This window comes from Leptidea sinapis, chromosome 41, assembly GCF_905404315.1.
Source record: "Leptidea sinapis chromosome 41, ilLepSina1.1, whole genome shotgun sequence".
Lineage (NCBI taxonomy): Eukaryota > Metazoa > Arthropoda > Insecta > Lepidoptera > Pieridae > Leptidea > Leptidea sinapis.
Genome location: NC_066305.1, coordinates 2,909,570 through 2,937,370, shown reverse-complemented (window position 1 = coordinate 2,937,370; position 27,801 = coordinate 2,909,570). Strand labels below are relative to the sequence as shown.

The following is a 27,801-nucleotide window of genomic DNA, read 5'->3' as shown; positions in this document are numbered from 1 at the left end:
ATCACCATAAGCCACCAATATATCTTTGATACCCAAGCTCTGATATATATTTCCTTTCAGCTGTCGACTTAAAGATCGTATAAAGGTATAAGTATAAGGTATTATTAGGTAGAGTATTTTCGTAGAAAACATTTAGCAAATATAAAATTGTTTAATTTTTTGTTTTCATCGCATTATATTCTGCATTAAAGCAGCGGTCCTCCACAGTGCGGTTTTCAAGGAGCTTTCTCCTTCGTACTACAAAGCTGTGGAATGAGCTTACTTGTGCGGTGTTTCCGGGACAATACGACATGGGTACCTTCTTAAAAAGCGCGTACACCTTCCTTAAAGCCTTTAGGCCGGCAACGCTCTTGTGATTCCTCTGGTGTTGCAAGAGAATGTGGGCGGCGGTGATCACTTACCACCAGGTGACCCGTACGCTCGTTTGTTCTCCTATTCCATAAAAAAAAAGCAAGCAGTATCATAAAATTAAGTAAAAAGAAATATATTGACCAGGGCCGTATGTTAACCAGCTTTCATCCAATGATGAAATTCATAAAAACACCTTATTTATATGTCTATTTAAAAATTATTTAAAATGCGGCAAATTGTTGAAATTTTTACAAAATAAACGCGTTCCAAATTTGAATAAGAACAATTTTGAAGTTCAAGGATACTTGTTTCGAAGTTTCGTACAATAAAACCAAGCATTTATGACTTTTTTTTACAAATATCGATATGTAAATCAAAAATACGTACTTAACATACTTTTTACAACTATGTTTTTGAGAATTTTACAAGTGATTGATATCTTTTTGTACCTTATTCTGGTTACCACGGAAACTTTCAAATCATAAGTATGATAATTTATAATTTGAATCCTTAACAATCTAAGAAATATCATTAATAAAAAGTATAAGATTTAATGGGTCTAATTGTGAGACTTAGGGGATGCAGGAAAGTTGATAAAATTTATGATCATACCTAAAGGCTCGAGTTTAAAGCTTAAAGGGTCTTTAGTGCGACCCTGGAAATACTGTTCGTCTTGACATGACAGATGTATCCACATCTTAATTAAGATATCAGGGTATGTCTATTGACATATTGATGAATAATTTATTTCTTGTATGTGTGAGCATTTGAAGAAACTTTTACCAGTGGGTGGCTCCTTTGAAATGAATGCCGTCGGTGTACTAAGAGGCGACTGGCTGCCGTCAAGATTATGGGAACCACAACGGCACCTTTTTTTTGCCGTGAAGCAGTAATGTGTAAGCAATATTGTGTTTCAGTCTGAAGGGTGCCGTAGCTAGTGAAACTTTTAGGCAAATGAGACTTAACATCTTCTGTCTCAAGGTGACGAGCGAAGTTGTAGTACCACTACCACCACTTAGAATATTTGGATTTTTCAAGAATCCTGAGCGGGACTGCACTGTATTGGGCAGGGCGTACCAATTACTATCAGCTGATCGCCCTGTTCATCTCTTTCCTTATTGTCATAAAAATATTCCTCAAAATTCAACAAAAACACTGCATAAATAATTCTACAACGTGCAGAAAGTATAATATATTTACATGGAGTGGAACTGATGACTGTGACGAAAAACGGCCACTGACACTTTTAGTGGACAACTGTTTGCTTTGATTTTATATGATAAGTGCCTACGGGTAGCGGTAAGATTTTTAAACTAAGATAAGGGACTAATAATGATAAAAAATTGAACTGATCTGATGACGCACTTAAAGGTGGCATCGGAACTCCGTAATATAACGGGTATTCTACCCGAGATAATGGGGCAACCTATAAATTATTCTAATGATAATGTCAAGCTACATTTGCATTACTTGGGCTCAGATATTATACTAGAGGTTAAAGTATTATCGTTTTGTACTGAAACATCAAACATTTTTGAAGTTCTGATTCTATAGCTGCGTCAGGCACTTTTTGGTAAGGGAAACTCTAATGGGTTCGCGTCGACGACATTCTCACGCGATAAATAAATAATTAAAAAAAAAAGTAAATATTGATGTATAAATAAATCTTGTACAGACTTTTTTCATGGGTGAAATCTCGTGAGTTCGCGTCACCGAAATGCTTATATATTTATATCAAACTACTGTTTATATATCTATATTATTACCTATATCTGACGCATTGTGCAACATTAGTGCTGTGTATATCTGATAAGTAAAATTGAATGGACTGTGTATTGTTGAAATAGTGTTTTTGTTTGATTAATATATTATTATTTGAAAGTAAGTTTAATAAATAAATTGAAATTAATAATTTAATTATTGTTTTGGAGCATCACGAAATTTTTAAAATAAAATACTAAAAGTTTTCACTTGTATCGGCAGTCTTTACAACTGCCAATTTTTTTTATGAGGTAAAATATATTTATTTAATCGAATTATTTACCTACGTTATCTAAAAACCTCGTTTAATAAATAAAACCTTCATCAGTTGCAGTTAAACATAAAAGATGTAAGCCACACAATTGGCGTACAACAATCATGTTACAATACATTCCCTTCGTCGCCACAAAACGGCTTAAGTCCTTTTCTCCGCGAGTTCCGACGCACATCTTTATCATATTCACATTTTTAAAAGCATTATAGCCCATTGAAGTGGATCACCTCGCTCGGTCGTCGTGTAAAGGTTTCCTGCGCGGTGCGCGGTCTCGCTAATGTCTAATACAATTGTACCGAGTGCTGTTCATATGACGAAGGGAGGCACGGTTCCTAGGGATGCCCAATGTTATATCGATGTTTTTTGCAGCGAACTTTTTAACTGTCTTTAATCTGTAATTAATTAACGCAAAAGTTGCTTATGTATATCTTTATGTCATGCAATGGATTAATCCATCCATCCATCATATCTTTGGGAACATATAAATTCAAACTTTTTCTTTTATAAACTAAATATCCGTAAAATTTAGGAAATCTATCAAAGTAAAGCTAAAAATGCCATGTATATAGGATAGAGATTTCATGTTCCGTATCGCAATAATTTCACAAAATTTGTCCAAAATTCAATTAACTTGGTTTGTTTTTATATGCGAAACCATCCCTCATACGGCACACTTCGTCATTATTGTACGATAGCAGTTACTGTTTTATAATATAATACGTTCAAATATACATATTATATAAATTGAACATATTATACATTTTCACTGTTTTTGCTAGAACGTAGACATAACTCTACAATACACCCTAGGCTGCCATCAATTAATTGATTGAAAAACCATTATATTATTATTTCCAACATGATATCGATCTTCGAAATGATCACTAATTGTATCAATTACATGTCCGCCCTAAACAATCGATGCTATCTAAATAATTTACAGAATACTATCAACTTTATCGATACACAGGTGCACCTCTCTACCTCCCCTTCAGTGCTTGTCATTAAGGGTGATCCATCAAAACGTCCGCTAGGATTTAGGGTGTTCGACGCTTGCGCGGTAGCCCCGGGGGCTCGCGAGGGGTCGCGGGATTGACAGGGAGGGGGGGGGGGGCGAAGGGGAACACAGGGGCTGCAAACAAAATTAGATATTCGTGCGGTGTCTCCGCAAAGCGTTCCAAGTGCACGCTGATTGATTGCTTTTGCAAAGATTTACATTTTCCACATCCGCAGAGACATCGCGCCGAGCACGTCGCGGCTCTGGCGGGCCGGTCTGTCTGTACTTGGTGCTTGCCGCGGGGTCAACAACCCCAACTGCTACAAAGGTCGACGACATTTATTGATTTGACAATAATAACAATGAATTACTGTTACATTCAGAAATGGGATGACAATGTTTGCAGGTGTCCTATGTTTGATTTGTAATGTATGATAGTAGAAGTTAGGTAACTATAGCATTTTTTTTTAAATAAGGGATAAGACGAGCAGGACGTTCAATTGATGGTAATTGATTCGCCCTGCCCATTACAATGCAGTGCCGCTCAGGATTCTTGAAGAACCCCAAAAATTCTGAATGGCACTACAACTCCGCTCGTCACCTTGAGACATAAGATGTTAAGTCTCATTTGCCCAGTAATATTACTAGCTACGGCGCCCTTCAGAACGAAACACTGTAATGCTTACATATTACTGATTCATGGCAGAAAAAGGCGCCATTGTGGTACCCATAATCTAGCCGGCATCCTGTGCAAAGGAGCCTCCCACTGGTAAATAAAGCATAAATGACTTTCTCATTGAATCCACATCTTGGGAATGGAGCGACCGTCATAAGGATTTTATTTTATTTTTTTTAAAGCCCGCTGACTTTGTTGCACCCATTGTTCTCAAATCTCAGATGTTTGGTATATATTTTCGAATGGATTGCAGATTTAGACTTTAATAAGTGATTTAAAGCAATCCTATTTTGTATTAAAAATATGAATTTGTACAACCTTTCGTGTAATCATGCCTCTTTCTTTACTTGTAGGTAAAACAGTCAAACTAAGGATATATTTTCTGGGACTGAATGAATGTAAGTAATTAGAAGCATCAGTAAAATGTTTTTAAGCGAGAATTTTTATTTCTGGTATTGGAATCAAAATTTTCATAAGATTCTTGCCCGTTTGGGGTATCATTTGACAGTCCGACGTAAATTCGAAATAACATACATTCAATTCCTTATCTTTCTCAACAATAATAAACATAGTTAAACAAACATATTGACACACTTTTACACAAATCATCCTGCCCCAAATTAGGCACAGCCTGTGCTATGAAGACAACGATATATTTAATACGATATATTTACTTAAACATATATAAATCCACATAAACATCCATGAATCGGAAACAAACATCCATATTCATCATAAAAATGTTTGCACCTACCGGGATTCCAACCTGGGACCTATAGCTTAGTAAGGTCGCTAACCACTCGGCTATACAGGTCATCTTTATTTTATATTTATTTATTTTCATAATCTTTATTATCATCGTCCAATTTCTTTACATTGGCCATATATTTTGCATTTTTAGTTTTGTACGAATGTATCATAAATGTATATAGAAGCACCAAGTGAGCGTTCACTTCATTTGTGAAATCTCAACGGTTTAGTAATATGTAATGGATGATTTCTCGTTTAATGAACCGGTATAAGTTTTGGAACACTTTATTATTATGAGAACAACACTTTATAAATTATTTACTTCTTTTACTTGCATTTGAAAGCGTGATAAATGTAGGGACGAGTAACTAATCTAAACACATAAATAAAATTGGAGTGTCTGATTGTAATATTGAAATAACCGTTTTTCACTACATCTATATAAATATATATACGGTAAATACACTAAAATAACATTTTTTACAATTTTTGTCTGTCTGCCTATCTGTTTGTTCGGCTAATCTCTGAAATGGCTAGACCGATTTTGACGGGACTTTTATTGGCAGGTAGTTGATGTTACAAGGAGTGACTTAGGCTACGTTTGTTTTAGAAAAAATCTTTTATTGTAGAAAAATAAAGTAATGTTGCAATGTGCAAGAAGCGGTGTAACTCTCAAAATAATTTATATTGCAAAACAACGTTTGCCCGGTCAGCTAGTTTAAAAAAATAACATTTATATTTCTGAAAACTAAATTATGACTAACACAATGTCTTACATGCCAAAACACGTCGTAACAAAATGTCATAAGCTGCCTTGCTATGAGTGTCTGAATCTATACTAATATTATAAAGCTGCAGTGTTTGTTTGTTTGAACGCGCTAATCTCTGGTACTACTGGTCCGATTTGAATGATTATTTCAGTGTTGGGTAGTCCATTTATCGAGGAAGGCTATAGACTATGTTTTTTTTTCAAAATTAGGGGATCCGTAATAAAATTGCTATTTTGTAACACAAGGTATAAAATCGAAAACCTAATTTTGCGTGCGCTGCAAAAACTATTGACAATAGAACAAAATGATGTACAGGCTATAATATAGGCAATATTTTATTATTTATAAAACTATCGCGTGAATTATACTTTATATGGCAAAACAACGTTTGCCGGGTCAGCTAGTATACAATAAACTGCCCATCAATTTAAAATGATTAAATAAAAAAAACCCCTCCTTTCCATTCCCAAGATCCCCCCCCACACCCCTCTTATATTTATATAGATTAAATAAAAGTCTTTAAAAAAACCTTAAATACTGGTTAAGTTAGCGTTTATTTTATACGACCAATGAATTTCTGAATGCGAGTACATGAAATGTGCAACTTTGTATTAATAATTAATTAAACAATATTTATTAATTATTATATTATATTTTTATAGATGTGAGTCTGTAATTATTTTATTATAATGTTAGTTAATATTTTATTGTTATTGACATGCAGATATTTTTCAGCCTACTTATTTAATTTTGTTTTGTGCTTAATTACTTATTGCATTAATTGTATTAAATTAATTTAAATCAAATGCCTAGTTATAGGTAATAATAAATAATACCATGTTTATACGCAAATAAAGAATTTGATTGATTATAACATAATATTGATGTACATTTTATCGTCAATCTTATAATAACTCATATTTAAACTAATAAATTGAGAGCCAGTTCTGTTGTTCGGTTAGTTACTACTGACCCGATCGGAATAAAATAATAAAAAAGGATTGTGTTGTTTTATGAAACCACGGTAAAAGTGAAACATTTTTTCACATTATAGACATTTAACTAAAAATTTTTGGAATAATACTCCATTAGCTGTGTCGTTGTTTACCAAAAGCAAATTAAAGTTTCACTTTAATAATAATTTACATTAAACACAGACAAAAACAAACAAAATAGCGTGGAGCACTGTCACAAAACGGTTTTTCAAGAAGCTTTCTTCCTCATACTACAAAGCTGTGGAATGAGCTTCCTTGTGCGGTGTTTCCGGGACGATAAGACATGGGTACCTTCAAAAAAAGCGCGTACACCTTCCTTAAAGGCTGGCAACGCTCTTGTGATTCCTCGATGTTGCTAGAGAATGTGGGCGGCAGTGATCACTTAACACCAGGTGACCCGTACGCTCGTTTGTTCTCCTATTCCATAAAAAAGAGTAATATACATCACTGACAATTATGTTATAGTGTCCCCTTACAATTCACAAAAAGTAATGCCTACTCAAACTTAGCGCTCTGGTTTTTATAGTTATAAGGGCATTAGGGTACTTAATTTATGCCCGAACAACGTTTGCGGGTCATCTAGTACTGACCCTAATAAAGCGTCAACGCTTTCAGATACAACACGAGGAAAATAGGTCTTATATATACACAGTAGCCAGATGCAATTGTTTACGATACATTGTGATCATTACCTAACAACAGACAAGAATTCAATTCGAATTCAGTTTTTAAATTCTGCACCTCCAAAAGGAAAAAGTAGCTCATATGTGCTTCGGGTTCGCGTTCCGTGTGAGCGCTCTTTCCACATAGTCAACCGTTCGAGTCACGTATCGTTGATAAATCTTGTATGTCCTGTTCAATTCTCAGGTTATGGCTTACAGGTTCCACTTTACAGTTTATAACCTGCTCATGCCAAATATTTGCATATTAGGAAATTGACTTGAGAAAAGTGTCGACGATAAATTAGCGACCATTTCTGCTTTCCGTAAGTCATCACTGGCAACACACACTGGTTAAAAACCTCAAGAGAGACATTGTAATATTTGAGACGAGTAGATTTTACGGAGCTTCCCGATCTCTCTCCATTCTAGTTGGATTGTTGAGTGACCTCTTTCGCGAAATTGGACCTTCCGAACTGGATAATTTGTACAAGGTAGACATACTCTTCTACAATTTCGAGAGTACAGTTCCCAACTGTTACGTACTAACGTGCAACTAACTAGATCTGCATTTCTAATGCAGCTAAAATAATATAAAGCATGGCCAACGTGCAAATGAATAAAATACTAACCCCCTTATTCATAATAGTCTGCTAACTTAAAGCATTGCTAATTCTCACTCTGTCTTCTTCTATTGACTTAAGTTAGAATGAAAAATAACATTCTGTTGCAGCTGTTTTAAGTTATCAGACTATTATGAATAAGGGGGTTACAAAATATCTTGAACTACCTTCGTAATGTTAAATTACTGTTTTTGAGATAGTGACAATGTAAACTGAATGGTAGCGAGTCAGTCACAAGACGACCTACAACCTCTTATATATCTGTTATTATTATTACGTCATCTGGAATAAAACGAAGCCAAATATGCACATATTGTTTTCGTCTCACAGACCTCAACATAAACACGCCCGGCCCTTTCATTGAAACGACATAAAAAATAAAAGCGTAGAAAGATCCGAAAGTAATTGCACACGTCATTATGAGGCGGAGACAATCGCAGGAGTTTCATCATTATATTATCACTTTAACTTTGAGTATAATAGAGTCACGCGGCGGCACATAGTTTTAATTACGCGTCGGCTTTGCAAGTGAGGGCGAAACGCGGGCCTCTCACGCTCAATGTATGCCCGACAACGAAATACTGTCCAAGTGTGAATTGTTCTGTGTGCAAATTTGGATCCAGTTAACATGTACGTGTCTTTATGAAATGAAATGAAATTTTATTTGCAAGAAACATTGTACTTAAGATGTTAACATAATATTATTGATAATCCAATATGTTTCGTCAATTGACATGCAAATCGTGTGCGGGACCGAACTCCTCCGAAACGGCTTGACCGATTCTCATGAAATTTTGAGTGCATATTGGGTAGGTCTGAGAATCGGACAACGTCTATTTTTCATCCCCCTAAATGTTAAGGGTGGTCCACACGATTTTTTTTTTTAATTTTTTGACATTTTTTTTAAATTTGTTTGATTATGAGTCAGCATTAAAAAATACATACAACTTCAAATTTTCACCCATCTACGATCAACAAGTACTTTTGTATCTCGATTTTAATATCGGCAATACAACGTTTGCTGGGTCAGCTAGGTATGTTATAAAATTATCTAAATACCAACACACTACTGTTATACTGAAACATGTCGAATTTCACAATTCTATCATTAATATTATTAAAATTAAAATTTAAAGATATTATAATATAAGACGTAAATAATTTTATAATTCATTTAGTACCTATGTATAATGTTAACAAATGCAATATCATAAAAGTATTTCAATTACATATATTATTATCAAATAGACTAATTCATAATAGTAATTCATTTTGTATCGAAAAATTCATTTAAACTATAGAAGCACTTATTTATTAACCACTAATGCAGTCTTCTTTTAAAAACTCTGAAAGGTAATTCTTTCAATTCATTAGGCATTTTATAATGCCGTATTCACGCAATATAAAATACTTTCCAAGTTGGGGATGTTTCCTCTTTTGATTTCTTGACTTTAGAAAACGAAGATCAGAATACGTCCAGTATTATTTATGAAATAGGAGGACAAACGAGCGTCTCGGATCACCTGACCTTAAGTGATCACCGCCGCCCACAATACCAAAGAAATCACAGGATCGTTGCAGGTTTTTTAGAAAAAGTGCTCGCGCTTTACGTGTTTTTAAAAGATGTTGAAAATGTTGTATCTTCCTGGAAGCGTTGCACAATGATGCTCATTCCATAGTTTGAACGGTATATGGAAGAAAGTTCCTTGAATATCCTGTAGAGGAATGCGACAAATCCAGATAGTGAGAACGATATACAAGTTTTGGCGCATGGTGTGAAGGTAGAATTTAGAGGCGAGAATTCAGGTTCAACTGATCTTTGGAACACTCCCAGAGAACACACAATAAAGTAAAGCTTCTTCTCAACGCCAAGTGATCTATCCGTTCATAGAGCATTGGATCCTTGACATTTTATACACTTCTGCATGATTACAAACTATTTGAGTAGATACTGGAGGCCACCAGATGTGAGATGAAAGCAATATTCCAAATGTGGCTGCAGCTGCTCTTTGTAGAGTGTTCAAATGTTAGAAGCTTTAGAAAGGGGCTGAAGTACGTGCCGTGCTCTATTCATACCCCCAGTTTCTCCGGAGCTAATTTGGGTTTACCTTGTAGAAATATAGATGATTGTGGAATTATCAATCACTCGAGATTATTTGAATAGGTAAGGCATTAAAGGACATATTGTCGAAGATCTGTGATATGATATTTATTTTGTGGTTAACGCGAAAAGTTGAGTGTTATGGGAGTAAAATTGAACATGGTTCATTTTTTCATTGGTTCATCCCACATCGTCGCCACAAGCAGTGAAATTTAAGCGATCATTGATCAAGGTGTCGCTATCAGGTTTACAAACAAGAGTTAAGTGTGGCTACAACTGTTATGATTCTATATTCCACAAACTGTAAATAAGGTGAAAATTTTACGAAAACATCGAAATAGACCCTCAGTAAATAACGAGGTTATAAATAGTCATACACGGAAGATATTTTTATGAGTTCCATTGGGCAAAGTTAGTTTATAGAACGCCCTTCAGAAAATATATTTCTTTTTACTTATTTTATGATACTGCCTGCCTTAATGCTATATGATTAGAATATATTATAACACTAGAAATAATGGATTGCTTGTAACTAATTCTAGTAAACTTCATAAGATACATAATAGCTTTAAGGTTAAATGTTATACACTTTTATAATAAAGTCCCGGCCACTGCCTGAACATTATCTATAAATAAATTTAAATGTTTTAGAAAAAAATGGCTCTGTCGTAAATCCTATCTATGTATGTGATCGGACAGCCTGGTACTAGATTATGATTATTTTATAGCAATAGCAATGACAGTACAATATTGTATATTTTTATTAAAAAGAGCGCAAAAAAAGAATGCTGGGAGAGTTTCTCTCAGAGCGCCATTTGTTTCCGAAGCGGTAGTAGTATCTAGTATTTTAGAAATGACATCAAAAAGAATTCTAAAGGAATCAAATTTGAGAAAATAAATGCCTTTTATGCCTATTAAGTATCATATATTTTTTGGACACACACTTTAACCACTTTGGAAGTGTCTCTCGCGCAAACTATTCAGTTTAGAAAAACTGATATTAGAAACCTCAATATCATTTTTGAAGACCTATCCATACCCCACACGTATGGGTTTGATGAAAAAAAAAAATTTTGAGTTTCAGTTCTAAGTATGGGGAACCCCCAAAATTTATTGTTTTTTTATGTCTTTTAATATATACAAATAATAAAACGCATTTTATTTTTGTGTTGCAGTTGTTTTCACTAGAATATACAATATCTTTTAGTCGACAGCTGAAAGGAAATATATATCAGAGCTTGGGTATCAAAGATATATTGAAGGCTTATGGGGATTTGTTTTCGACGGCACTGTTGCAACGCGGTCTCTGCTGCTCAGGGGTTGGAGGGTGAGGGGTGTAACTTCACAATTAATAACTCTTAACGTAGTTGGTAGATAGATTAGAAGAAGATTGAGAAGTACCTTTTATTTAGTTTTGAATTATATATAAACTAGTCTGGCCTTAAATGAAATATGAATATGTATGGTACAACAATATTATGATGTATTTGCTTGCAAAATATTAGTTTCGTATTTTTATTCGTTTACTAGCTGACCCAGCAAACGTTGTATTGCCATATAAAGTAATTAAAAATTTTTGGGGTATAAAAAGTAGATGCAACCGATTCTTAGACCTACCAAATTTCTACAATTATTGTCTTCGATTGCAATCTTGCAACCCTATAGCGGATTTATGGATGGAACAGAATAATATAAAAATCGCGATACAAAAATAGTTGTAGATCGTAGAAGGGCGTAAATTCGTTGTATCTAATGTTTAATGCTGAATCATAAAAACATAAAAACAAAAAAAAAAGTCCAAAAAAAATTTAAGGGGTGGACCTAAACATTAACGGGGATGAAAAATAGATGTTAACCGATTCTCAGACCTACCCAATATGCACACAAAATTTCATGAGAATCGGTCGAGCCGCATCGGAGGAGTTCGATTACGTACACCGTGACACGAGAATTTTATATATTAGATATCCAGAAAATTTATTGAATTAGGCGTAACTTTGCGGAAATCCATAATTATACAAATTATTTAGACTCTAGATCTCGTGCCAGATTTTAGTCTCGTGCCAGATTTTGGCGAGACAACACGTCCTGAGGATGCCTCGTGTAGAGGCGAAACACGTGTCGAATTGTTTTAAAAACAAATATTGGCGGAATTAACACTAAAGAAATCATTTGTATAATTAGATATCCAGTCTATCCACACTGAATATATTCAGACACCGCAGGTACGGTACTAGCAAAATAATGATCGCTACATTAGACGAGGTTGAAACCATAAATAAAATACCGTATCGTCTACTAACACGTTGCAAATGAAACTTTACAACTTACAGCTATATTTTGAATTTAAAAGTATGAGAACTGATTGATTTATTTTTAATTTTCAAGTCTTGAAGCTGACGTAAGAATGCTGACATGGTTATCCTACATGATTGTAAATTGTACAATCATTCGTTCATGTCAATTTAATAAGTTATAATATAATTAGATGACCCGACAGACGTTTTTCTGTAGAGAATTTGCCAAAATTATGTCAAAACATCAAGAATTATTTGGTAAAAATGCTCCTAGTTATCATAATGAAATTGTTTCACAGCAGAACTATCAAACCGTGCGTCACTAAATTCTCTCATAGAAAATATGTCCATTAAGAAACAAATATTGAAAATAAAAATAATTATGGGTCCCAAATCGAAATAAAAGCTATCCTATCTCTCAAGTTTGACCAAACTGCACTCCATGAAGTAATCCATCCATCAAAATCCGTTCATTAGTTTAGGAGTCCATGGCGGACAAACAACGTGTCACGTAATTTATATATATTAAGATATATTAACTCATAAATGAATTTTGCAAAACCACACTTTAATACATAATACTTCATTGTATGAGCCAATTGTCCAACGAGTCCAATGGTAATAAGAATTGCAAAATCAACATATTTTGTCAGTCTGTGCTTTAAAATGATACCTTAGAAATACTTTAAACTAATATCACTATAGTAGCAACATATTTTCAATATAAATATAACTGTATTTATTTATTTTTACAATTTTATAACGATAATCACTTTATTTTTATATATTGTATGTTTATTTTTAAATCAGTTAAAATACAAAGGATTTGGTTGAAAATAATGAAGATGATTTGAGTCTATTATTCGATGTTTGATTTAACATAATATAGTTTATGTTATTGCTCGTGCAACTTTAAAAATAAAAGCACACTTTGTTGTTTATCTGTCAATATATTTATATAATAGAATTTTTGCCAGTATAGGTTATATTTTTATTTCCTTTGTATGAGACTTTCCTACTATTTACAACTATATTATCAAGAGCGTGGAAGAGTTCAATAAGTAGTGTATAAACAGCACACAATGCGAGCATCTCGTAAACGTAAACATATTGTCTCGTGACAGACCCGTCCGCTTCTTAGCTACATCGTAGCATGTAGCGTGTAGTGTGTAGCCTACACAATTCAGCTACACTACAAGAAAGCTACCGAGCCTTATTGGAAAGTCGCCAGTGCTGTGTCTATATACCTACGATCGATTTTACATCAACTGTATGGACTTTACGAACTCTTTCACAAATGAATCACTCCAAGGGGTATTTCATAATATTATTTATTTTATATTTTTCATTAAATATTAATTGTTAATGAGCGGTAAAATTTTAGTTAATATTTCTAGATACTCAAAATAACACATTTAATGACTTGTCAGCTCTTAATTTTGTGAAACAGCCAAGCCAAAACTAGATTAAGTGTAACTTCAAATTCATATTTGACAAGGTATTTACCTTATCTTACAATTAAAAGCTGTAAATATCTTTTGAAACAATTGTGCTTATAGAACTTATTTACCAATATTAATTTAACCTTCATCTTTATTACCATCACCATTTTTTATGGTACCATAACGAACCTTGGTGCTATGCTGAAACGAAGACAATAACCATCAAAGTCGGTTCACAGACAAAACAAAACTAATGTATAAATATACAGACAGATTAAGAATCCTATTTTTTTCAGATGTCGGTGAAAAACGATTATTACATGATGGTAGCTTGTTTCAAAACATCTTATGTACTAAAAGGGCTCAATGAAAATAAACTATGTAATTAAAGTTAGCAATTAACAGTAAGGAAAATATGAAAAAGGTACAAAAATCGTTTTTACATCAAAGACGAAGAGCAAAGTTTTGCAAAAGAATAAGTTTAAAAGTGATGAAAAATATAAGTTTAATAGCTCATTACGAGGTAAGACTGGTTTAATTAGAGGCTTTCCGACTTGTGAAGCCTTAACTCGCCCGCTGTATGCATACCGCGTTCCTCAATGTTGAGGCTTTGGCCGACCTGAGCTAGTGTAGTTTCACTTTATTAATTCCTAAAGAAAGACCGAGAAACCAAAATTCGTTACGAATTTTCCGATACATATAAATAAATAAAAATAAAAGCCTTTTATTTCCTTCCTTTATACAAATTTAAATTCAAATATTTATTATTCAAAATAGGATGTGACATCACTTATTGAAAATCAAAAAACTACCACCCATTCCAAAATGAATGTCAGAGGCCTGAGAAGAACGGGCCCAACAAACTCAGCGGGCTTTTTTTTCATCAAAAAATATGTTGTACAGTTAAAGTAACATTAACAAAGTAACATTGTACAATTAAACTTATTATTTAATAGCCTGAGGGTGGTCGCTCCATTCCTAATCTGTGGTATCATTAAGAAAGTCATTTATGTTATAGTAACCTTTACCACACAAATACAAAGCAACAACAATTAATTTTCAAAATATGTCATGATTGTATTAATAATATAAAAATTAAATTATGTGTTTTGCCATTGTGGGCCAGAAATTTCTTTTAATATCATCTTCCAATCTAGATACCGGTCTCCCCCTATAGCGCTTACCTACTGGGCCTTTACATAAAGTGTTTCCTTATGGAAAGGCTTTTATTTGGAAATCCTTAAACAATTTGTTATTTTTAAAGTGATCCCTCACTTCTGGGATTACTTAATTAAATTAAATTAAATTTGTAATCAAAATTTTTTTAACTTTCAATAAGTTAAAAAATATTTGGATTTTAAAAAATACTTTAAAAGTGATTAACCACATAAATACTAGTACTTTTAATTCTGATAAATAAAGCAATTTGTGCTAAGTCATTACCTAATAAATTCAATTTATATTCTAAAATGCACAACGTTAATGTTCAAGTTGTCACTTCTGCCGGCAATACCGGAGTGCAACCCTTATTTTTATTTATAACTATGTTTGTCCATCTAGTATGAAGATACATCTTGAAGGAGACGTGCTATATGCCGACCCATTTACACTTCAACTTTTGATTATGACTTGAACATCTATTGCTTTTGTCTCAGATCATATTTTGGTACGTTTTATTTCCAGTATTTTTTTAATTTTTAACATACTGCGTTCCATTCCTTGCTGACATGTATTTATGTTATTGTTTATTTTGTTGGGGAGTTTCCATGTTTGACACGCTTACGAACAGGGAATGAGGCAAGAGTCCATGAGCCTGTTTTATAACTTGATTTATATTTCCGATAGATAGTCTGAATCTGGCTTAACAGAATTATCTTGTTAATATATATAAACTACGTGTCACGTTGTTTGTCCGCTATGGACTCCTAAACTAATGAACGGATATAAATGAGGATTACTTCATGGAGCGCAAATTACTCCAACTTGAGAGATAGGATAGTTTTTATTTCGATTTTGGACCCATAATTATTTTTATTTCCTATATTTGTTTTGTATGGACATATTTTCTGTGAGAGAATGCTGTTGTGAAACATTTTCATTATAATATAGCAAGAAGCATATGTTACGAAACAATTATTGATGTTATGAAAAATTATGGGCAAATTCATAGAAAAACAGTATTTTATTTATTATGTACAGAACAACGTCTGTCAGTTCAGCTAGTTAGTTTATATAATATTCCTGCATACACTACAGTTTCAATCAAACTAAAATTCGCACGATATACGCCAGACGTAACCCCAACTCAATAACTGTGATATCGACGGAATATTGTACCTATTGTACCGCACATTTTTTTTAATTTTCATAAAATTTATATACGAATTTCATATTGAGAGAATACATAAGCTGAAGTTTTTATGCTCCTTTGGACCTCTTTGCTCATTAAATTGCATTATTTTGTTTATATACATGTAGATACGGATACGAGGTATTATAACATGATATCAATAATTAGCGTAGAAGACACTTAACTAGCCGAAATCCAAAGAAACAATTCTTGACGTTGTATTTGGGCAAATGGCCAAAGGTGATATTGGGAGTAGGCACTTGGCTACAGACTTTGCGAGTGTCATTGATATTACAGAGGCATAACTTTGCTGTGTTGCATGAGGTCAGGGAACACACCCTCATCTATTCATTCGTTGAATATTATTGTTAATTCAGGTGCTAGAATGTCAAGTATGTATTTTACAATATTAGTCGAATGGCCCCATGGGTCCTTTGTATTTTTTAGGTTAATTAATTTGAAGATTTTTAGTATATCGCTACCTTTAACATGCTTAAATTTCAAATAAATGGAAGATCACGTACCAGTACGTATAAATTAAGCATATACTGTGCTGCTTTTGGTGAAGAGGTCATAATAATTGGAACTACGAAGAAGAATTCATCAAATTCATTTCCATTTTTATTATGAAAAATTGATATAAGAAACCAGTTGAGTCATATTTTCTGTACACTGTTTGAAGCTCGTATATAATCTACATACAGGTTGTGAGGCAGAGCTTTTGTGAATTTATGAAGTGTTTGCCGAGTGGTACGCGGAGATCAGTTTAGCTTTCTTAACTCCCTGAAGCCTCGTGTGAATAATTTAGACACTTCTTATAAACGAACCCCGAGCTATTCGAGCAGCCGCCGTGCCACGGATAAATTCTGATAAACGATGCTTTATGGCCGACCCATTTTATTGTTACAAACTCACATTATTTGGACGGTCTTGTGTGATATGGAGAAACTAGGTGACATCAGGCTCGGATACAAAGACTTCATATTAGCTTTACCTGTATCTATGTATGTAGCTAAGTGATTGAACATAATTATCTAAACGATATGAGTTATCTTAACCGGTTTGAACCGCCAAGATTTGTTAGTATACAAGCAGTGGGAGGATAGGAGATGCACAGGAAGCCGGCTAGATTATGGGTACCACAACGGAGGCTATTTCTGCCGTGAAGCAGTAATGTGTAAACATCACTGTGTTTCGGTCTGAAGAGCGCCATAATTTTTGGGTTTTACAAGAATCCTGAATGGCACAGCATTGTAATGGGCAGAGCGTATCAACTACCATCAGCTGAATGTCCTGCTCGTCTCATCCCTTATTTTCATTTAAAAAAAAAAGCAGAATCTACAAAAGTCTACCAGCAAAGGTTAGGCTGAGGTTTAGAGAGTGAACTTAGACTTTGCTTAGAGTTTACTTACGTAAAACTATGCTGATTGTGATTAAATGCGAACATACTTTCCGACCCCTAAAGCCCAGTGGTTAGTGACCCTGCCTACTGACCTATAGGTCCCGGATTTGAATCCCGGTAGGTTCAAACATGTATATGATGAATATGAATGTTTTTAAATTAGGCAGAGTTTTCGTTCAGTTGTGTTGACTGCGCTTTGAATACAACGCCACGCAATGACAAAGTAATCAGTGAAAAACTGTTGTATTTCAGGTAAGTGTCCCTTCAAGTTAAGAAAATTATGTAATAACTTGTCGTTTTTAATCATTTTGCTAAATAGTTACATTTTAATTGCTAAAACATAAGGAACCTGATGCTGACACACACAATGCACGACTATCCCTCGGGAAACAAATAATAAAAACAGTTATAAATACTTAGGGCTGTACTACAAAGCTGTGGAATGAACTTCCTTGTGCGGTATTTCTGGGACGATACGACACGGGTACCTTAAAAAAAAAGCGCGTACACCTTCCTTAAAGGCCGGCAACGCCCCTGTGATTGCTCCGGTGTTGCAAGAGAATCTGGGCGGCGGTGATCACTTAACATCAGATCCTCCTCTACTATAAATAAAACATGCAACGCTTACCAGATTTCTCCATACTAAAATTTTAACGTTTTCCTAAAATTTTTCCTATTTATGAAGTTGAAAAGAAAAACAATTCTATTACGATATCTATACAATAACTTATGAAAATAACATATTTGTGATCCCGTTCATTCACAACTATGGGACTCGGTGCCCATATAATTGGTTTTCGTTTATAATAATAGTTTCCCCAGTAATCCAGGCTGATGGATGACATCACCCCTTTTAATTGGCGGCGTAGATGACAGCTTCGCCCGTCACTCACTACCAAATTTCGATTTATATTATAATATATTCGATTGTATACACCATGTCATATTCACGCTTACAAAGAAAATATCTCACGCTGCAATAGCTCATTTCACGTAAGCATAAAGGCCATATTGCAATAACATGATTCATTCTATTAATTCTGCAAATAAGATCGATTTCTTGACGTTTGGTTTTTAATCAAAACGTCCCCTTGCACTACATTTGCAAACAATAACACGAGGGTGCAATGTGGTGCTAAATTCACTCTTCTATAATAGTCTTTTGTTTTGATAAAATTGTATTTTATTAAACTCTTTATCACATGAACAAATTGGTCTATTGTTCCATTACAATAAAATAATTATTAGTTTACAAAACGATAACTATTTAATGTTATGAATTATCTATGTTAATTCCACTTAGTTTATTTTCAGAGGTTATTGGTAATTTGACGTATTCCCGATATTTGCGATAATTTTAACTCTCTTATGCATGTAAAAGTCAACCATTTTTGAAATATCAGGTATCTTAACTTTTTCCAAAAAAAAAATCAAAAATTATAACTTCAAAAATTTATTAAAAAAAAAGTCTCAATTTAAATAATTTTTTTTCAGACAGAAACGATCCGAAATGATTCAAAGAAAACTTTTACTTAAAAAAAAACAGATTATTTTAAAAACATAACCGTTTTCTGAGCCCTCCTACAATGTATAACAACTAGGAACTAATTTCAAAGAAAATGAAAAACTAATTGATCACAAAAGAAGCAGGCGGGAGATTCCTATTCCAAATAAACTTAAGGTATTTCTTTAAAATTTCTATAAAATTAATTAAAAACAATATCCAACATAACTCAAAGAAAAATTTGTTGCTTTTAAAATGTTATAAATACATATAATGTTGCACACAAGCTATGAAATGGGAGTTCCAAGCAAGGCTGAGTTCTAATTTTTAATAAAATCACAGGACCGTGTCTTTAATTTGAGTCTAAAGTCTTATGAGGCAAAAGCAGATTAAGCTAACTTTTTTTTTAATGAAAATAAGGGACAAGTCGAGCAGGACGTTCAGCTGATGGTAATTGATACGCCGTGCCCATTACATTGCAGAGCCACGCTACAATTACGGTCGTCACCTTGAGACGTAGGATGACAAGTCTCATTTGCCCAGTAATTTCATTAGCTACCGTGCCCTTCAGACCGTAACACAGTAATATTTACACATAACTGCTTCACGGCAAAAATAGCCGCCGTTTGCGGTACGCATAATCTAGCCGGCCTCCTGTGCAAAGGACTGGACCCACTGGTAGACAACTATTAACTATTTTCAGTTCTGTGTTCTGATAATAAAACAGTTATATCATCCTTGAATAAAAAATAGAACGATTTAAATCGACTGTTACAACAGCTTTTTCGACTGTAATAGTGATGTCTACTTAATCATACCTCGCATGAATAGGAAAATTCTTTCGATGTTCATTTCTGTCGGTGTCGCAGAAATGAACAAGGAAACACCGTTGGCTACTCATAAAATCTAAATCATCTTACGACCGTTGCCAATATTCAGTCTATCGCTTACTTGAGATAAAAATCGTAACTTTCGTTGACTTTTCTGTCCCAATAAACTTATCGAAGGTAACTCACCTTATCCGTACACGCTGTCTGTCAATGGGACGACGTATAGCTTAACAGCGATAGAAGTTTGTATGGAAATTGCAATTCACGCGTCACAATATAAGGCGATAAGAATGACTTATCGTGTATATTGAGTCAGCTTCAGATTATTGTCAGCTAGTAGACTAGACTAGACTTATTGACACACTACTACAGTAGAAGGTAGTAATTTAACTGTATCTGTAGATAGTATATTGGGAACGGCTGTTAATGTGTTTCTCCCGTTTATCATTTCAATTTTATCTTCACGTCTTTTCCTCAAGCAATGATGATTGTGCATGTCATAATAAAGCACAAAAGTTACTTAAAAATGGTGTTCATATGAGTTTAAGAAGAATCAATTTTATAAACATTACTTTCAACTATTTTTATCATTCAAATAATCTTTCACATGTTAATAGGCTTAGTTTAGATGTTAATTATTTTTGTACGATACATAAAAAAAAATTGGTAATATTTTAGTATCATTTGGGAGTTTATTATAAAATATAACACTATCCACTTTAAAAGATTTTGCATTTTACGGAGCCTAGTAGATGGAATTACGAGTTTATGTTTGTTTCGAATTGACATTGAATAGGTATATCAGTATTTTTTTTAAATTGGCTAATATGTTTATGAGCGTACTAGAGATTATGCACTACCAGTGTACTGTTCTTTGGATTTTTCAGAAATACCCTCATATTTTATTTCTATACTCTATGAAAATCTATAGATCCTTTTTTTTGTCAACGTTTTTCATATAAGATTTTAGAATTTTAAATTCTGAGCAGAACTTAAATATACCTTAGTAAAAACTGCTTATATTCATTAGACGAATATTTTCAACTAAAAACTTGACTATATAGTATATAATACTGCTACTAATCTTTTGTTAAATTGAAATTATTGTTACTAATGATTTAGAAATGTATTTTATAAAATTTGCACGTCATAAATGTGGCAAACATGTACTTTATAATATTTCTGTAACATCAATCTAACATGTTTATGCAAATAAAAACTTTGACTTTGAAAAAGAAAAACGGTCTCAAGAAACTCAGCGGGCTCTTTTTTTAGACTCATTGATATTCTATTATGGCTTAAATTACTTGTTCTTTAGTCAAAGTCTTTGTTTTTGTCTTTAGTCAAAGTGCGTGAATTGGCCGATTTTTTATAATAATTTGTGTGAGTAATAATAATTCTTATACTAGAGGGGGCTAGCTAAAACCAGTTCATTGACATTCAGAATACGAGAACTTAAGAGTTGCTGACATTTAAGTGGGAATATGTTCTCGGCTTCAAGGTCCAAACATATTAATATAGACGGTAGTATGTTAGGTACTCTATTTACAAATATGACCGAAACTACGTCAGGTCGGGGGCAACACAATCCAATTACATTTGATGTATGTACTCCTGACGGGGTTTCCCAACTCTGCCAGACCCCGCAATACGGAACATCTGTGGACACACATACATCAAAATTTTCCACGTTCACAAGCTCTGTAATTGTGTTAATAAAGTTGAGCCATTTTGCAATTTTTTGTTTCAGATAAATTGATTGATAATTGTAAAGTTTAATTGGTTTGCTTACTGATATTGATTTGATGCAGTTGCCAATCGATATATTAGGCTTTTTTAAGCCCTCAGAAAATGAAAAATCCGATTCTTAATGTCATGTAAAACGGATGATTGGCTTACGTCAAAAACGTCAGAATAAAAATTTCAGTTAATTAAATTACAACTTTATACACAATGTGTATGATAAGCGGCCATCACTAACTAGCCCACGTAGATTGTGAATTTTTATATTTTTTTCAAAAGCAGTCCTTTTGGAGATAACCTGGAACAGTCAATGAACAGAAGACAATCAAAGAACAATTTATTGACGAAAAATTTCATTTTTGAAATGTAAACTTCTTTAGCAGCGTTGAGCACTTATCTTGGGATGGGTATAAAATGTTAAATTCGCGTCAAACACGTGACCTAATCGAAAATTCGTAAGATTGCCGTTGAAAATGAAAATTGATTTTTCAGAGAGATAAAAGTTTTAATATAATATAATTGTAATAGTTCTGAAGTGTTAATTTTTTACGTAATATAAATTGTCATTTTTGTGTAGGTTTTAAAAACCAAATTTTACAATTATCGCACCATTAAACAAGTCTGAAAACTGTGTGTGTGTGTGTGTGTGTGTTTGAGTGAGTGTGTGCATGTGGGTTTATACTGATACATAAAGCAAATCGTGCGAAATGATTCCCTTACCATTTCAAACTATAATAAGTTATATATATAACTTATTATATATATATATATATATATAATAAGTTATATATATATATATAAGTTTAAGTTTTCAGTTCTGCCGGCACTCCCGGAGTGCAATCCGTTATCTTTTTTAATTCCGTCGTAAAAACGTTAGTTAACTCGTTAATCGATATCTTCTTATATTTCAGTTCGAATAATACAAGAAAATTAACATACATTACTATATTTATACACACAAACTGAAAAATAGTGTAATTTTCAGAAACTTGTAGCAAAGTTTGAAAAGGTACCTATTTTGCTTACCCTACAATTAGATGAGGGAAACAAAACTAACATATAAATAAAAGCCTTCAATGAAAGGATCAAGTAATATGGTTTAGAATAGCATTTATAATCTTTTTTTTACTGCGATATGTTATGGGCATACGGCTGTTCCGTAAAAAATCGATAGAAAATATATCGCAGTCTTAGATAATTTATACCTCTAGATAGAGTCTCTTGAAATACCGCTATATATATACCGCTAGTGAAGTTAGTGGGAAAATAAATTGAGCTTAAAATTTTTGGGTTTTACATGAACCCTCAGCGTCACTGCATTGTAATGGGCAGACAACCGATGAAAACAGCCCAGGAATATAAGTTTAGTGTGCGTGACAAGCTACGTCTTACACTCGAGCTTTGTGTTAGTGTGCGTGAATTGCTCAAAATAGAGGTTAGTTCTAAAGTTTTTTTTTCGACGTTTTCACAGCTGTCATAGTCCATCTAGCCGTAAAAATATTCTAAGATCGTAGAATTCTCTCTCTCTCTCGCCAAAGTCTCGTGCCAGAATTTGGCGAGTCAACATCTTCTGAGGATTCTTCGTGCAGAGGCGAAACACGTGTCGAATTGATTCAAGACGAATCTTAGTGGAATTTACGCTCAAGAAGGCTCACAAAATTTGAACCGTTATGGATTTCTGCAAAATAACGCAATAATTTTTTACGCATTAATTTTTATAAATCGTAGTGTTTTGAAAAATAGACACGAGTGCACAAAGAAAATTTGAAAACAAAATTTTATGAAGGATGCGGGACTCGAACCCACGACCTCTGGCGTTCCGTGCCAGTGCTCTGCCAGCTGAGCTAACCGTTCGAGTGACGTATCGTCCTAAAATCTTAGCGTCGTGGGTCGTAGATCGTGGGTTCGAGTCCCGTATCGTTCATAAAATTTTGTTTTCAAATTTTATTTGTGTATTAATCCTAGAAGTGAGGGTTATCACTTTAAAAACATTCCAAATTGTTTAGACAGGAATGGGTTAGTAGCATACATGTGAGTGACCCCCCAATACACGTACCGCCAACATTATCAGATTAAAATGCAGCAAATCCACGACCGTTGGTAATACGTTTACAGATTCATATCACATTCACCGACCGGCACGTAATTCAATAGTCGGAAGCCACAATACTCTGTGATTGGGCCGACGCAGCGGGAACCGAACCGTAATACGTACCAACTTCTGAGAACTTGCTCCGAACATAATCAAAGAGTGTTGGATACATCGGCCCTCTAATTACTCATTTGTTCGATACATCATATAGAAATTAAGTACTTATTGACATTGTAATAACTTTTCCAAATTTTAGTACCCATATATAATATATGTTACTCATGAAGGTACGAGCATGTAGATACTTTAATGTTAAGTGATCACCCCCATGCAATATACCAATAATATTACACCCCTACTTTATTTTTTTATGGAAAGGAGGACAAACGACAGGTCACTTGGTGGGCCAGAGGAACACCAGAGGAATCAGAGGAGCGTTGCCGGCCCTTAAGGAACGTGTACCCGCTTTTTTGAAGGTACCCATGTCGTATCTTCCCGGAAATACCGCCCAATGCTCATTCCACAGCTTTGTTGTACGTAGCTAGTGAAATTAGTGGGAAAATAAATTGAGCTTAGAATTTTTGGGTTTTTCATGAACCCTCAGCGTCACTGCATTGTAATGGGCAGAGCATATCAAATACCATCAGCTGAAGATCCTGCTTGTCTTGTCCCTTATTGGCATAAAAAATTAAGAAGAAAGTTCCTTGAAAAACGCACTGTAGAGGTGGATCCACACCAGATGGTGGGGATGATATCCTAAGTTGTGGCATGTGGTGCGAAGGTGGAATTCGGTGGCAGGAATCAGGTGAAACAGCTCTTCGGAACTCTCATCGTTATAAATGCGGAAGACACACAATGAAGCGACGTCTCTACACACCGCAAGGTGATCGAGCTATTCACAGAGCAGTGGGTCCCGGACAATTCGAGCAACTCTGCATTGAACGCAGTAAAATAGTTGGGGTGCGCCAGACCACAGAGATGACAGCAATACTCCATAGATCTGGCTAGGATCTGAGCTCTATAAAGCGCTAGAATGTTCTGCTTCACTTGGATTTACAATAACAGTTAAAGAGATTAAGTTATCACAGATATGTTTGTACATATTATTATTATAATATGTGGTATAAATAAAAAAAGTGGGTCAATTCCATTATTTTACCGCTAATTATTTATTGTCACAAAAACTTACGCACACAACTATTTACAATACACGGAGTAAATTAATTTCAAAAACAAAAGTGTAAAACTGATTTCATATATCGCATACCTAAATACGAGTACCGATTGGCAATACATGGCATACACAGCCAAACGGTTTACTTACACAGTAATAATAATATATTGTAATATAGACTCACCTTGGAGAACACGAACCGCATCGATTGCACCTCCGACAGTTCCTTGCACCTTTCTCTAAATATTTACTGTAACACCCCAACTCTGTACGGCACAACTCAATCTACAACCTTAACTCCACACATTATAGTCCTAATTCAAATAACAAACGAAACTCGCGTGTGTTTATTTTCCTTAAGCTTAAACTACTGGCAAACGATTATTTATATTAAGTTTTAAATTTGTTTTTATTTACTAAAAATACGTTCTAGATATATTTACATATTATATTTAGACTATCACACAAACACGTGACTACTGAAGGACTTGTTTAAATATAACTAAATACTAATACTGGTTTACTACGTGTTAAATATCACTTAGTACTACATCTGTGTAGTTCTCAATAAAGTTATTAAATAAGTCAAATTTGTACAGAAAATTGTTCAAAACTCAGTCAATTATATTCCGAAACGATGCCGCTACCGAAGCAAGTCTTAGGGCGCGATGCGAGGGCGGGCGGGCGACCGGCTTCCTCGCTCACGACCGAATGAGCTTCGGCGACCGGAGCATCGAATATAAACCTCCCATCATCATATATGTCCACCTATATGCTGAGTATGTGAACGTCCTTGAACAGTTAACGATACTTTGTAGTATTGTGCTTAAGAAAAATATTTAGGAGAAGATTCTGAGAATATAATTCAGCTGAAAGATTAAAAGGCATAAAAGGCATTCTTTTTCTCAAAATTGATTCCTTTAGAACTCTTTTTGATGGCATTTCTAATATACTAGATACTACTATCTTTGAACATAAATTAAATGCACACTTACCAGGATGTTAACTGGGCACTGTCGCCTAAACAAGCACCTCAGTGTGGTCGGCATCAAAAATGATAAAACTTGCAGATTTTTGCCTTGAGGCTGATAAAACGCCTCTTCATCTTCTACTCTGCAATTGCGGCCCACTAATGCATATGCGTAACACCATTATTAGTGACTACACCTTGCTCCCTACTGCTGCTGCTGTTTGTAATACTCGCGTCAAGAAGATATTGCGGTTCGTAAAGGTGGCAGGGCTTGACGACGAGCTATAAGTTTTTTTTTTGTACGCGGTGTTACTGGAAATTATTAGAGCTAGACAAATAACCACCCTCTTCAAATAATAATAATACTCCTACCGCTTCGGAAACAAATGGTGCTCTGAGAGAGAAGAAACGGTGCAAGAAACTCTCCCAGCATTCTTTATTTGCGCTCTTTTTAATCATAATCTCAATTTCAATTTCAATTTATTGCAATTCCATAAATATAGTCCTTAAATATAACATTTGGAGTTAATACTATAATTATTATACAAGGCAGTATATTATGGATACCCAGTTTGGGTGTCGTATTTTGGTCTGAACAGCAGACCGTAGTAAGGAGACCCATATTTCAATTTATTTTAGTTTGGCTCGTTTAAAAAATCATTTACGGCATAGTAGCACTATTCTAATAAAAAGTTTTTCAGTGTTTTACTAAATTCATTTTCATCATTTATGCTTCGAATTTTGTTTGGCAGATTATTATATATTTTTATAGACATTACATAAGGACTCGATGTATGTAGTACTAAATTTGATTTTGGAAGGTTTAATTTATTTATATATCTTTCGGGATATCGACGGGGCTTTTTTCTTTCTTTGTGTAATTGTGTAGATTATTTTTAAGAAATTTGCATATTTCGAAGATATATATGGAGGGAAGGGTTAGAATATTTAATTTTTTGAAATGGGGTAGACATGAGTCTGTTATTTTTATGTTGGCCAATATTCGTATGCACTTTTTTTGTAATATAAATAGATCCTGGGCATTTGTGCTGTTTCCCCAGAGAATAACTCCGTACCTCAGTACAGTATCTAGTCCCAGGCTGTCCGTTCACTTAGTTAATCAGGTGTAGGGAATAGTAAGATTTATGAAAGAGCCAATTTTTTAATAAAACATGTAAGTTTATTTATAGATAATGCCTGAACAGTGGCTGGGACTTTATTATAAAAGTGTATACATTTACCCTTAAGGCTATTATGTATCTTATGAAGCAAGTGCACATATTTTATTTTTTTAAGTGTACAAATATATGTGCACTTATGTGCGACAAATTATCATTCAGCAAAATTATGTCCTCACCATCAGCTCCCTACATAAGCGTAGAGGAAACTGATATTCATAATTTGATTTGATTGTTTTTAATATTTAATACACTGTCTTAGTTTCTTGCGCCCATTCTTTTCAGGTCTGAGGCATACTTTTTTGAATCGTCTAAGAGCTAGCAACGTTTTTGAGAGAGAATTTCAGGTAATCCAGTTATTAGATATCCTATTTCTCTCACTCTTCCGGACGTCATATATCTGGCTGGCGTTAGTGGTTGCGTTCATCAGTGCGCATCCTACCTGCACAGGTATCGATATTTTAAATCATTTTAAGAAGTTTTTTTTGTTTTTTATTATTTTTATTGAACTTTCTACAACGTAAATCTAATATTGCCAGACATTTTTATTGCTGTTTAAACTGTTCCAGACGCTAATTTCGAATTAAAAAAAAAAAAAAAAACAAAATAATTCAGTATGGCTGAAATATTTTTGTAATATTATTTAAGTATCTAAAAACTTTAAATTAATTTGTCAATTTTTTGTTGTTTATCAGTTTAGATACTTAAATAATATTATAAAAAAATTTCAGCCATACTGAATTATTTTGAAAAAAAATTTTTTTTTAATTCCAAATTTCGACGGCTCCCAAAATGTTTTAAGATTACAATTAAGTATCATTTTTTGTATCTTATATTATTTATGAATTTATTTGTTTGGAAG

At 33.9% G+C, this 27,801-nt stretch overlaps 1 protein-coding gene across 1 annotated transcript in view; it reads right to left on the bottom strand.

Annotated features, from left to right (window-relative positions):
• Nucleotides 1-25,485, bottom strand: part of LOC126976526 (frizzled-2) — a 252,429-nt gene extending 226,944 nt beyond the window's left edge. The window contains exon 1 of the mRNA XM_050824903.1: nucleotides 24,976-25,485. The gene's annotated coding sequence lies outside the window, so the exon portion shown is untranslated. The remainder of the gene's footprint in view (nucleotides 1-24,975) is intronic.
• Nucleotides 25,486-27,801: the final 2,316 nt, after the last annotated feature.